General features: G+C 37.1%; 1 long non-coding RNA gene across 1 annotated transcript in view; it reads right to left on the bottom strand.

Annotated features, from left to right (window-relative positions):
* Nucleotides 1-2,787: 2,787 nt before the first annotated feature.
* The window catches only part of LOC128810090 (uncharacterized), a 291,765-nt gene continuing 281,429 nt past the window's right edge, over nt 2,788-13,123 (bottom strand). Inside the window, exon 4 of the long non-coding RNA XR_008437929.1 lies at nt 2,788-2,856. This is a non-coding gene — a long non-coding RNA (uncharacterized LOC128810090). The remainder of the gene's footprint in view (nt 2,857-13,123) is intronic.

A 13,123-nucleotide genomic window follows, 5' to 3' on the forward strand; every position in this document is an offset into this window, starting at 1 on the left:
TGGGAGCTGCCACGGTAGTTTGTTGCATTATGATTAGAGATGGGCCAGCTAGCAAGAATGAGATGAGAGCTGGTTTGAACCTTCATCCACTCCTCTAACCAGACTGAAGTGGAGCCCATGGTGAAGCTAAAATATATCTAGCCCATGGTGAAGCTAAAGCACATCTGGTACATTTGGTTTCTCAACATTATTTAATGAGCTTCTGCTTCTGATAATTTAGCTCAGAATAGAAAACAGGAATCTAGAAAAATATTCAGGACATTAATCTAGTCTAAAATCCTTCAATCTGGAAAACCTGATTGCATAAAAACATATAAAGACAATTTCATACCATTCCCAGCCTTCCATCTGTAACAAAGAGCTCCACATCCTTGTTAATAACCATCCTGTTAACAACATGAAACAAAGTCTGCAAAGCTTTCAGATTTCAACACAGGGTCTTTTTAATTGTGAAGCCCTCAGATGAGATGCCAAGCTTCTGTCAAAGGCTGAGTGTGAGAGTAGTCTGTGTACGAGGACTTGCAGTGGGAACTGCACTGAGCTAAGCGTACGATCCTTCTGTCAGCCCTTTCTCTTCTCTTTGGCTTTATCCTGTGGGAAGTAGCTTTACATTCTGATTCAGACTACAAGGGATTCTGCGAAAGCTGAATTTCTGCACTGGCCGTGCTTATTCTGCAGCGTGTGTCACACTCCCTGTGGTGAGGGCTAAGTTCTCCCTATTTTGTGCAGCCTCTGTCTAATGCAGACAAAATTCCTCCTTCCTGCAAGGATTCCAGGAGAAAGCAAAGGCAGAGAGCAAGGGCAAGTGGAGACAAGCAATGCAGTTTACCTTGGACTCCCTGTTTTGAAACACTTACCAAGCTCACTGAAGTAATCGTTGTGATTTGGCTGAATAACAAAATCCATATCCTGCCCATTTCTCAAAGTGCAGTCAACAGTGCAGGATTCTTCTCTTCCTTTTGCCTTAATAATGTCACTGCTTAGTTCTTGGTTACAGGTATTCATGATGATATGGTGGGGCAGAAATACGCAGGAGTCCAGAGTGTTTTGAAGTGGCTCTAGGAGTCACTGAAATAATGACCTATATTGGTATAGGAAACTTTTTTCCTGACCATTTTCATCCTCAGTGTGCTTTACAGACCTGAGAGCTGCATCTCTTTGAACTGTGGCAATGCAGAGCAGAAAGCAGCTTCTCCAGCTGAGGCTGCAGGGAACACTCTGCTGCGTGAGGACTGGAAGGATAAGCAGAGCTTCTCACCCATATCTGGATAAAGGATTGCACGTTAACATGCTTTCCCTTTCTTCCCCTCCCTTCAACTCCCCTCCCAAAAGTATATGGCAGTGAAAGAAGGTAACCAAAGAGTCTTTTTCTCTTTTACTTGGAGGTAAATGAATCTGACCTACCACTTAATGAAATCTCCTTTTTACAGGATGAAGACAGCAGCTGGGAAAAACAGAAAAAGAAAAGAAAAAGGAGTCTTTCTTCTTCATGTGTAAATTTTCTGTAAGGAAAACAAAACTTGAAATTAACCTTGCCTGTTATTTGGAAACGTATAGTTTATTATTTATCCCCAGTTATTTTCTTAATGGCTGGGCTTCCATAGTCTAGTAAGTCACTGCACTTAAAAGGACCTTCTAAGAGAGGTGTTTGGATTTTTTAACCAATTATCATCCATTTCTGCAGATTAAATAATGCTTCCGAAAACATGATGCAAGGCCTCAGAATACTTTCCATTGATATGTGCAAACAAAGTCCAATTAACTCCTTACTCAATACTTTTTTGACTTTGTAGTTATTGCAGTCTGATTTGTTATTGTAACAAATTTACTCATATGGAAAAATAACAGGCATTATATGGCTCTCTGTATAATACATAAATAATGTTTTCTTTTTCAGGGAGTTTAAAGACACATGACTTCGATGTTACTGAAGATTGTGTCATAATCATCAAACGGAGCTGGTGCCAAATAAACCAGATGGAGCTTTCAATCAACAAACTGCATTTATTATTGATATCTGTGGCTTATTTGTTATCCACACACCTTTTAACAGGATAAGGTAAGAAAAAAGATCTGCTCCCAGAGAAAAAAGAGAGCTATTAGAAGCTCTCATCTTATTATTTGACCTGACAGCACAAATAGATGATGGGAAAAAGTGAAAGTACAATACCCAACTCCAAGTGGAAGGAATTCATTTAATGCTTTCTGCTGGAGCAGAAGATGGCATGAATGATTATTTCATCCTCCCATACTATGAAAAATTTCAGAGTAATTTTATCTGTGCACATATTACTTCTTAATTATTGTTGATTACATTGCTATACTAGCACATTTCTTTTTTTGTCTCTTTGCAAGAACATATATAATTTTATTGAATATATAGCTTTGCTTGTGTCTATATCATATTGCTTTTATATATGCCTTTGCATATATTGTATTTTATTCTGCCTGTAGTATGAAAGAGACAAAAAGTAAGGAGTTTGATAGGTAACCAATACATGTCACGTTTTTTGTATGAGGCATGGCATAAAAAAGCCCTATAGCTATGACTCACTTTGGCCTTCTAGAGACATGAAGAGACATAAGGAATACATATAAAAAGAAAAAATAAACTCTTATTTAATTGCTTTTATTTTGATTTTTTCCCAAATGCCGCTTTTTTGTCTCCATTTTTTTTTTAGTGGTAGTCACTGTCTTTTCTGCTAAGTAAAGATGGATAATCTAAAATAATACTCCCCCAAGTTTCTTTTAGCATTTGAATGTATGAAGACTATTGTATGAAAAATTATGTTGCTTCTCTGAAAGCTGTTCAGCCTTGCACGTAATTTCCTCTTCTCTTTATTCACATGTGTTCTCCTAAGAGAGAAAAAATATCTGTTTGTGGCCTAGGATGTATTTTTGTTACTGAGACAGATAAAAATTCTGTATGCCAAATATTCTCATGTTTATAGAGAACAAACAATCCTACACATTCCTTCCCTGTGCCTGTACAACTCCCTTTCAATCAGATCCCTGCACTCCTATAACTTTGGAGACTTTCTGCCTCACTTGCATGAGGCTGCAGGCATAGATTAGAGCCACTTCTTTTGCCCTTCTGAATATAAAGAACTTGGAACACAGAAACAAGGACATTTCCATTTAATTTTAAAATTTTGATTTTCTAGACAAAACTTTTGAACAAGATCTGAATTTTGCCTTACTGTGTGGAATGGTAGTAGAATTTCATGGTACTGAGCTGAATGAATTGTAAGGGGAGGTTTTCATACTTGATGCTGTAAATAGATTTAATATATCAGTGCAATTCATATGATACGTGATTTTCCAATGAAATTTCTAACAAATGAAAGACTGAGTTTAAGACTGACATATGAGGACGGTTCCATAGAATTCAGATTCTGATAATGAGAAGTTAATATCTGAGTATGGCGGAGTCACCTCTGTGGATTGATCTGGTGGGCCCAGTCCAGTGCCACTCACCTCTCCACACCCAGCACTGTAATCAGCAAGTCTCTACACAGAGCAGAAGAGTTAAGCAATCAGGATGACTTAACTATCAACTTGACCTTTAAGATCCCTTCAGAACAGGTTTGATCCACACTGATTTACTTTATCCTTCAAACCATCAGATCTGTACTAAAACCCTGATTGACCAGAAGTAATTATTTGATGCCTTATGTTAGCAATGTCCCAAGGCCCAGCACGAAAACTGGGATGAAAGTCACACCTTACTGAAGTCAAAGGGAGGATTACTTTCAGTGGAACTGGGATTTCACCCAGGAAACCATACCAACAGTGTTTGGGTCCTATCTATGTCTGAAGGCATGAGAATCTTTTTATGATGCCCATCATGTAAAAGGTATCTCACAAGCTACTCTGATATATTCATTTAAAAATAGGAGATTTTATTGAAAAAAAAAGTACAGTGACGGCATAAACGATGTACTGGTTTACTACAAAATGCTGTGCCACCTGATATGATAAATACATTGTTCTGTCATTCCTTTAATAATGAAAGTCTTCACTTGTTTCACATGTTTTACTGAACATGAGGAATACATGGGGGAAAAAATGCGAAATCAACATTAGACAGTTATCTTGCAGGCATAGGAGCAATTAACATAGGCATTTGTGATAATGACCAACATATATCCTTGGATTTCCATAACTACTTCTTAGTAACTTTAGTCACTTCCTTCCTTAAAATTCCCTCAAAGGTCCTTTCCATAACCTGCCACTTTCTGGGGCAGATGAATCAGCTGCCTTTGTAACTCCCTGTTTTGTCTCTAGGGATAGTTTTCTACCTATATCTTGAGCCAAGCAGGTTGGATTCTTTCCAAAAACTGCTGAAAAACTAGACCTCTCTCAGTCATGTAGGTGAAGCACTGCTACACAATTAACTTAGTATACATCAACTATTAGGTAACAAGATTTCTAGGCCCATGTTAAAAATATATTTTGCTTATTCTGATTTGATTCTAATTATGTCATGCATGAAATTCTATTTGCTTAGGAGACAGTCTATAAACAATTTTAACTACTCTCACCTATGTACCTACTGCAGACATTGAGGATGGGCTACTGCAGATTACTAGGACATGTATGGATATAAATTCCTAAAAGTCACCCAACTCAATAAAATTATAGAAAACAAATTCCCGAGAACACCTTTCCCAAAGCATTGGCATGTCCTATGTATAACTTTGTTACTGAATTTTATACTAACATGGTGCTCCAAGTATGACATTAAGTGTGTACATTCACACACAGGACACTTCCTCCAAAGCCAATTTCTACTTGTGACATGCAAAACCAGAGAGGCTTCTTCACATATGATTTTTTTTCCAATCCACCCACAAACAGAAAGAAATACAATCTAACATTGGCTGGGAGAAAGAGAGCAATTTAAAATTTAAATATTCAGCTTGAAATAGTAGAAAACTTACAATTGGTCTTGAAAAAAAAAATAATATTTTTGATACTAGGTATATAAACATACACACTACTATATATCATAATTTTACATTGCTCTGTATTAATACAATATACAATATATTAATTTACATGTTTTTCTATATATACTATAAGAATAATATATAGAAAATACTTCATATCTATTTTATAAATTTTAAAGTGCATGTTATATAAACTAGAAACTATTAACTATAGTTAATAACTATAGTTATATATATTAATATGGTATATTCATTTATACAAATATATTCCCACATTTCCTGATGAATGATTCACTCTCTCTCCTGGGCAGGATTTCTAGGATATTATCACATAATTCTAGCATGGATACGTTCTGCAGGCACCAGTTTGTCACTGAAGATACTAATCACAGAAGAAAGTGGTATAGAAACTCATATTGATGTTTTGCCTTTCCAAAGGAAGTGGATGACAGCAAAGCATAATTCAAGGTCTGGTTGCCAACATACTCAATTAAGCAGAATTTGGAGGAGGAGGAGAAGGAGGAGGGGATGGCTGGAAACTCCCAGTCATACTACAAATGTCAGCTATCTGCTGTCAGAGACCTGGTGACGTTCAACCAAACTGTGAAATATGTGTAATTCTTCAAATATTGCTGATGATGTAGCACCAGATTTTTAAATTTTTCCATGTGCATGTGACTGCTTTTGACCATGACAGGTTTTCATAAATCTGGTGTCATTATAGAACACATGACTTGTGTCACCACTGCTACAACAAGAGAAATCCATCACAGATCAAAGTGCCAGGAAAAGTCCTATTCACAATATAAGCCCCACTTAAGCTTTCCAAATACAGCTTGAGTGGAATTTAAGTGGGCCATAGGCCACGTTTTTGCTCCTATACACAGGCATGAATTTTACAATGTGAAAATACATTAAAATACAATGCATTTTCTAATGTACCACGAAGCTATCTGAAGTCACAAGGCCATTCAGACCTAGGTATCTTTGCCAGTATTTTACTTTGAATGCCATGTTCATTTTTGTAGAATATGAACCTAAACAATAAAACTGTCCAGTATTATTTTAATATTAGACTTTCAACCTACATACTATATTAGATCTATCTGAACAGAGCTGTCTGTAACCTTCCCAGAGCACAAGCTCTTTGAGCAAGGATCATGCTTGTCTCCTTGTTTATGTGTTGCCTAGACTGTTGCAGGCTACAAAAAAAAAAAACTTTTCTACTGTAAGACATTTGTTGAACTCTGAAAAATCCTCATTTATTTTATATCAATATGTAGCATGTATATATATATATATATATATATATAAACTGATACATTTATATATTTGCTTACAGGAAAGTGATTGTGCTACTTCACTGTAATGCTTCCTGACTTAGGCAGCCTCTTCATATAATACTACAATCTTTTTTTCCTATCCCAATATTTAAATGTAATGCTAACTGATATTTTTAATGTGCTTTTTATAATAAGCAAAAGTCTAGGACACTTCAAAATAATTATACAGTAAAAAAAAAAAAAAAGTAACAACTAATTTAAAGCCTATAGGGACATTTATGTCATTCCATTCTTTGCAATGAGAAAAATTATTTTTGTGATTGATTTCAGTAGATTCCAGCACCTGCTTTCTTTCCCAAAATTGAAACACGTTGATTTTACTAAGCATTGCAGCCTATTATACCTACTTGTTTTAATGTAGTAAAGTAGGAAACTCTATAGGCCAACAATCCCCACTGAGGTGCTTTGAGTTGGCTGTGTGATCCTAATGATCATTTTTATTCCACTGCTATTAATTTCGCCTTATTTCAATAAAACAATAGAAAATAAAATATTCTGTTCATCAAGGCATATGTATCTAATTTCCTTTAATATTTCACTTCAAATTGTCTCATATTATTCTCTCTGATTCTGTTAAAAAAATCACTATAGTGGGAGAAAGTCAAACTAGAGATTATATTAGGCTCAGGCAAATGGTATTCACCTTTTATAGTCCCTATGTTTTATAATGAAGATACTTCATTGAAACAATGATGCATACTTCAACAGTTCCCTGGAGAGCAGTGAATCCTGTTTGGAGAGATTCATGAATATGTGCATTAGCACAATCCAACTGGAACTTGCCCTTAAAAACGAACCACGAGAGAAGCTGATCAGTTCCCGCTTATGTATATAATCAGAAGGTTATCATATTATCTCCCCCTCCACAGGGAAAAGCAGATGCATATTCTTCCACCACTATAAGAAGAGAAATGCCAAAGGAAACAACAATACCCCCCTTCTATGCTTTCAGCAACATTTACTCTATGAAACTAGAAAGACCTTTTACAACAAGAGGAGGAGCTTCTCTAAATGGGGATTTATTTTGCATACAATTAGAGTGTAAACCTTTTAAAAAAAAATTACATCTGTGTTAATTTAGTCAAGGCCATCAATAAACCAGAAGTGAGTTCAAAGACTGCCATAAATGGCAGAGAGATGAGACAAACATTTCACAGAGTCAAGGTTTGCGAAGATATACATGAAGCTCTGTGTCCTGAAGATGAATGAGGAACACTTGGCAGTTCTTGAAGCAGTAGTTTATTTAAAGTACAAAAAATTCAGTGAAAAATACTTCTGGCCAGCAGTTGGTGCCCAGCTTTCAAGAAAAATGGCAGACCACCACCAAGCTAGTGACAATGATAAAGAATAGTCACATAGATTTGCAGATTTATCTTTAGGTTTGTAGCAACCTCAGCTCCGTGAAAAAGCATGTAGCAGTGAGAGTCCTTACCACCTTGGAAAACAAACTAAAATGAGCTACTGCCTTATCATGGTGCATATTATTAAGTAGTCATTACACATACCAGACAGTAGCAATAAACTTTATCATCCAAAATGAGCAATCATTTGATCTAAGCTTGGAAAGATTAAATAGTGCAATGAAACTGGAAAGAAAAAAATGAAATTATTGATCACCTTCTGGATAAAACATACCACTGCCTTTTTACCACTTCTTCTATAGCCTCTCAATCTGTATCCATTATATTCGTAGGTAATTGTCCTAAACACAAAATAGATTTTGCTTAAAAAGATGCCTTCAATTTTATTATGGTTAAGGAAAATTCTGATGCCGCTGACTGACATGTTTAATTTAAGTTGTCCAGAAGTCATTACTAAGACATCTGTGAAAAATTTGGAGAAACCCTTGCAAGACATAGCTTCATGTCACCAAAGGCCACAGAGACTGTAGCTTTTTTTTATTTTTAGGAATTTTTTCAGGTATGTATCAGGAGTCCAGCCTTGTGTTTTGCAGCCCAAAGATCCTACATTCAAAAGCTTTCTGTATGTCTATAGCATTTGGTGTGCTGGAAGCAAAAAACACTGCATCTCTATGTACTATACTAGCTTGTCTGCTATTAGGGGAGAAGCATTATTCCTTCTAAATAAGATATATAGAGAAAGCATAATTATACCCTCTAAAGAGGATATAATCTCATAATTGTGCAGCAGAGTTATCCTCAGATTGCACCACAAACCATTCTTTTATGTTTTTATGCTCTTGTATTCTTGATAGACTAACTCTGTGTTCATCTACTTCTCTGAGGGTATTATTTTTACTGAAAAGCTGGTTTAATATTGAACACATGTGTACTCATATGTTGGTTCATGTGCATGAAGTACCCTGTTTACTAAAACAGATCTGCCTGTCTGGTTAGTTTTTATTCACATGCACACAGATATAGAGAAACCAAGCACTTGAAACACTCAACTGTAATTTTTTTTTTCACAGCTAATAGTGGCTCTTCACCACAAAAAAGAAAAACACTTTTTTTAAATGCAGTGGTAGGGGGAAAGGCTAGCAGTTTTATTTTGCTTAAGTTGCTGTGGTGTGTCACATTCAGCTCTAAACACTGCAGCTATTACCATATGTCATCAAATAACCAGCATAAGCAGCTGTGTTGTTCCTCCACAGTGACCCCATCTAGAAGTTTAGAGACCAGGAGCAGGATGACACCTATTTCTAGCCTCACACAGTCATGCACATACCTATGCACAGTTCAAGAAAGTTTTTAAATGAAAAGAAATATTTCTCCCTACTGAATACCTCACTGCTCCTGTGTCTTGCTTTTGCAGGATGCATCATCGCACAGAAACATTTGCCAAATATATGGCAAAACCCATTAAATTCTGATGTTTCTCTGGGTGCAGTAAAGATACAATACAACAACTACAAATATATATATATATTTATATCTATATATTCTTTTGTTCCTGCTGTTTGCTGAGTTTTTGAACTTGTGCAAAAAGCCGTTTTCACCAGTGTAACAGTGGTTTTAGTGAAGACAAAGCTTGTTCATCACAGCAGGGGGACAAAGGGGAGGGGAACGAAGGTCAAAGGGTAAATTCCAATTGCTGAGACATGTTTTTATGAGTTGAATCTTAACCATGTGATAAGCAGCATTCAGAGTCTGAGCAAAATGGAGTAAGGGATCTTACTTATCTGGGGGAACATTCACGAACCACTGTAGCAGTTCGATACCTGGCTGACAAAAGCTGGGTTCTTACTTTCCTGTGGTTGCTTTCTCCTTTTGTTCTAGTTGTCAAATGGAGTGTTCTTAGGTAATTAACATGTTCCTTCAGCCTTTGGAAATGGAGAGGAAAATAAGTGGTTGGTTTCTGCTGTATGCATGGCAATTACTTCTGCTTCACAGAGTGCCTTTGATTCCCAAGATACACAAAAGGTGCTGGTGCTATCTTTTTGGTAGAAACAACATGCAAGAAGAAAGAGGCTCCCCTTAGATACAAAAACACTGCGGGCAGGAACTGCAAACATTCTTTGTGAAGGGGTAACAGCAGCAGCTGCTCCAAGGACAGGTGTAGCAGATTTTCCACTACCTCTTACACAAATAGGATAGGATAAACTTTTGCCCTCTTGGCAGATCCTTTTCCTGGTGGTGAGCAACCCTGCTTCTCATCTTAGTCTGTTTTCTTGCTAGCTACATGGTAGGAGTGCAGGAGTCCTGTATCCAGCTAGATGGTATTTGGAATATCCTCTTGTAGGATGGATACATTAAATGTAGCTGTGCTGTGACTGAACTGAGGAAGATCTGTTAACCACTATCTACTGGTAGCTGAGCCAAAGTACCACAAAGATGGGATTTTGGTAAACAGAGACCCCATCCCTGCTGAAACTCACTAAAAATGTGTCATTAGAAGAATTTAATTAACTGAATGTAAAAAGTAACCTGTTTGCTCTATATTTGGCCTTGCTAAATCAATTTCTCTGCTGATATTATTGTTAGATATAAATGAGTGCATCTACACCAGTTTATGCTTGCAAAAATATTAATCTGTTGGTTTTGTAAAAGTTGTAGGAGTACTGCCAGTGATACTACAAATTAGGCCAAACAAAAATAATGAGCCACTTAAATGTTGTGTTACTATATATGAAAGAAGATTTAGAAAACAAGGTCCGCTCCTTGTCCTGTTCTTAAAGCTCTGTGAACACTGACAGTAATTTAATATAACCAGAACCCACCCACACTGTTTGATTCCTGTGTTTTGACAGACAATTTACCAGTTCCTCAGTTGCTCTAAATCTGCAGTTTCATTTCAGTCACTGGAGCTACATCAGTTTATTCCACTTATGGACCTGATCCAACACCTTCAAATAGCTACAGGACGAGAAGATTTCTGCCTGTTTTGTCCTGCTTTACAGGATCTGCTCCCTATATTTTCTCATCTAACAGATATGACATAATTTTCCCACCAATTACTGTTACAACTACCATAAGTGGCGGAAAATATGTCATGCAAGCTTGATCCTAAAATAAGCAGCTCAAATCAGTAAATGTTACTGACTTTTAAGGACAATTCTCTTGAGTTTAAGTTTATAGGACTATTGCTGAAGTTTGTACAGTGGTGAGTACAGTCTATTTCTTTCACTTCAACAATACAATTTATTAATGGGAGTAATTGAAATGTATCTTTTGCCTATGAGCAGAGCTGTAACATTCACATCCAAATATTGATGATGTCACATGTCCCCTGAAGGTCCAAATCTTTCTAAGTGCTTCAGGGGAGATAAGAGAGATTAACAGCCTGAAGAAATAGTCCTACTGTGAGCTCTCATGTAAGCTTCATATTTGTCCTAGAAGAATTAAAGTGTAGTAATGGGGCATATTTTTCCACTTCTTAGGTTTTCATTGCAGTATCTTTCTTCTGTACCACTTGTATAATTGAGTTTCCCTATTTTGGAATGGGTTCACTTGACCCCAGAATAACCTAAAATATGACTAAATTATTTTCACCATTTTCTAAGGAAAAAGATATTTCCTTTACTCCTAATGTCAGCAAATAATAAAATATTGTTGCTTTGCTGATAGCACAGCAGACAAAACCCATAAAGCTAAATAGACTTTTTGCAATGCTAAAAATTGACTCAAACAGAAAGCAAAATTAACTTTTTAATTTTGTTTAAAGCAGAGATATTAAATAATCTCCAAAGTCAAACACTGCTAAACATCTTATTTAAAACTGGGGAGCATTTGACAGCATTGAAGGTTTCACACAGCTAAACAAAAGCTTTCTGAGGGAAGTTTCAGAAGGCATTTCTTTATGCTTTGTCCATATTCTAAGTGCCCTCTACTGCCAGAGGAGCCGTACTACAGAGAAAGCCAGCTCGCCTGCGAGAGCGAGTAGGAACCCACCCAGGGACTGCTGGAAAGGAAGAATTTGGTACTTCCCGGTACTGCTTTTCAGCAGTATGTAGCTGGACTTGAAAGCTATCAGCAATAAGATGTTGCGTTTTTTATAAGAAGAAAAAGGAAAATTAACCCAGTGGTGAATGGAGATACGTAATAATTTTTTTCTCCTGGCAATGTGAGTTCTTCCTTTCTGCAGCTTGCTGTCCTCCATTGATTACCTATTTGTGATGTCTATTTTGGCATTTGAGAGAAATATTTCCCAAGTCCAGCTGTGACCGTGCCTAACGTGCAGAGAAGTTTTACACTTGTGCCCAAGTACAAAGCCCAGACAGGGAGAGGAGGGAGGGAAGAAGCCCTTCCCTGTGGAGCTGATGGGGTTCAGTGGCTGGAAAAGTTGAAGAAATGTAATCAACACATGCACTCTCAGCGCAGAGGAAATTCTTTCTGGGGCACAGGGAGGTATCTGAGCTAGGACTTGCTCCCCTGGGAAGGAGCTCTCCTCCTTCCGAGTGAGAGCCGCTTGCCACGCACAGCCCAGCCCTCAGTGAGCTGCTGTGCACTCCTTCTGTGCCGTTTGCACTGCATTTCTCAGCAGAATGATTTTCATTCTTTTACCAAGCTTATATTGTTCAACAGAGACCACAAGTGACTTAGGAGCTTCTGGGTGTTATTTCCATGTAAAGCAGTCAGACAGAGAAAATGCAGGTCTGCATTATGTGGAGCTGCAGATCTGATTGTGAAAATCAGTTCTGAAAGCAGCGGGGAAAACCGACTCACCTATGACTCAACTTTGGACCTTTATAAGTTAGAAGTGGATGTTTATGTATTCTAGATAGTCTTAGTATATTTAAAAATCTGTATTGTGCATAGTGTAAGAACATATATATATATATATATATATATATATATATATATATATATATATATATATATATCTGTATTTACTATGTGTTTGTGGTCCAATCACTCAGGCCAAGCTGTGAACAAACATAAACCTAATACTGAAGTGCCTGGTCTCTGATCAGATTAACCCTTCATTTCCCAGCACACCTGGCAGTGCACTGAAATTCCCTGACAGTTTCCTGTCTCCTGCAGAGGTCATTATGAGTTCAGGTACAGTCGACATTTGAAAGATACAGGAATCCTTGAAAGGTGGGAATTATGGCCATTTGTAGGTGACGTGGAGACCTTGCTGGTTACTGAAGTGACCGATGCTGTGGGTGCAGCTCCATTGTGGGGCCTATTGAAGCTGCTGGGAGTTCCCAGTGCTGCAACAGCCAGTGTTTCATTATAAAGAAGTATTTGAGAAATTACATTTTTTCTGCTTTTTCCCTCCTGTTCTGATTTACAATATGAAAGACATTCCATAGACCTGTGTGACCTCAGGGTGATATTGAAAAACTTTAAAAGCAAGAGCTCAGCTATATTCCCTGCTCTTCCTCATGAATGTACAGGATTATTTTTTACAGGATATTCTGAA

Source organism: Vidua macroura, chromosome 7 (genome assembly GCF_024509145.1).
Source record: "Vidua macroura isolate BioBank_ID:100142 chromosome 7, ASM2450914v1, whole genome shotgun sequence".
Classification (NCBI taxonomy): domain Eukaryota; kingdom Metazoa; phylum Chordata; class Aves; order Passeriformes; family Viduidae; genus Vidua; species Vidua macroura.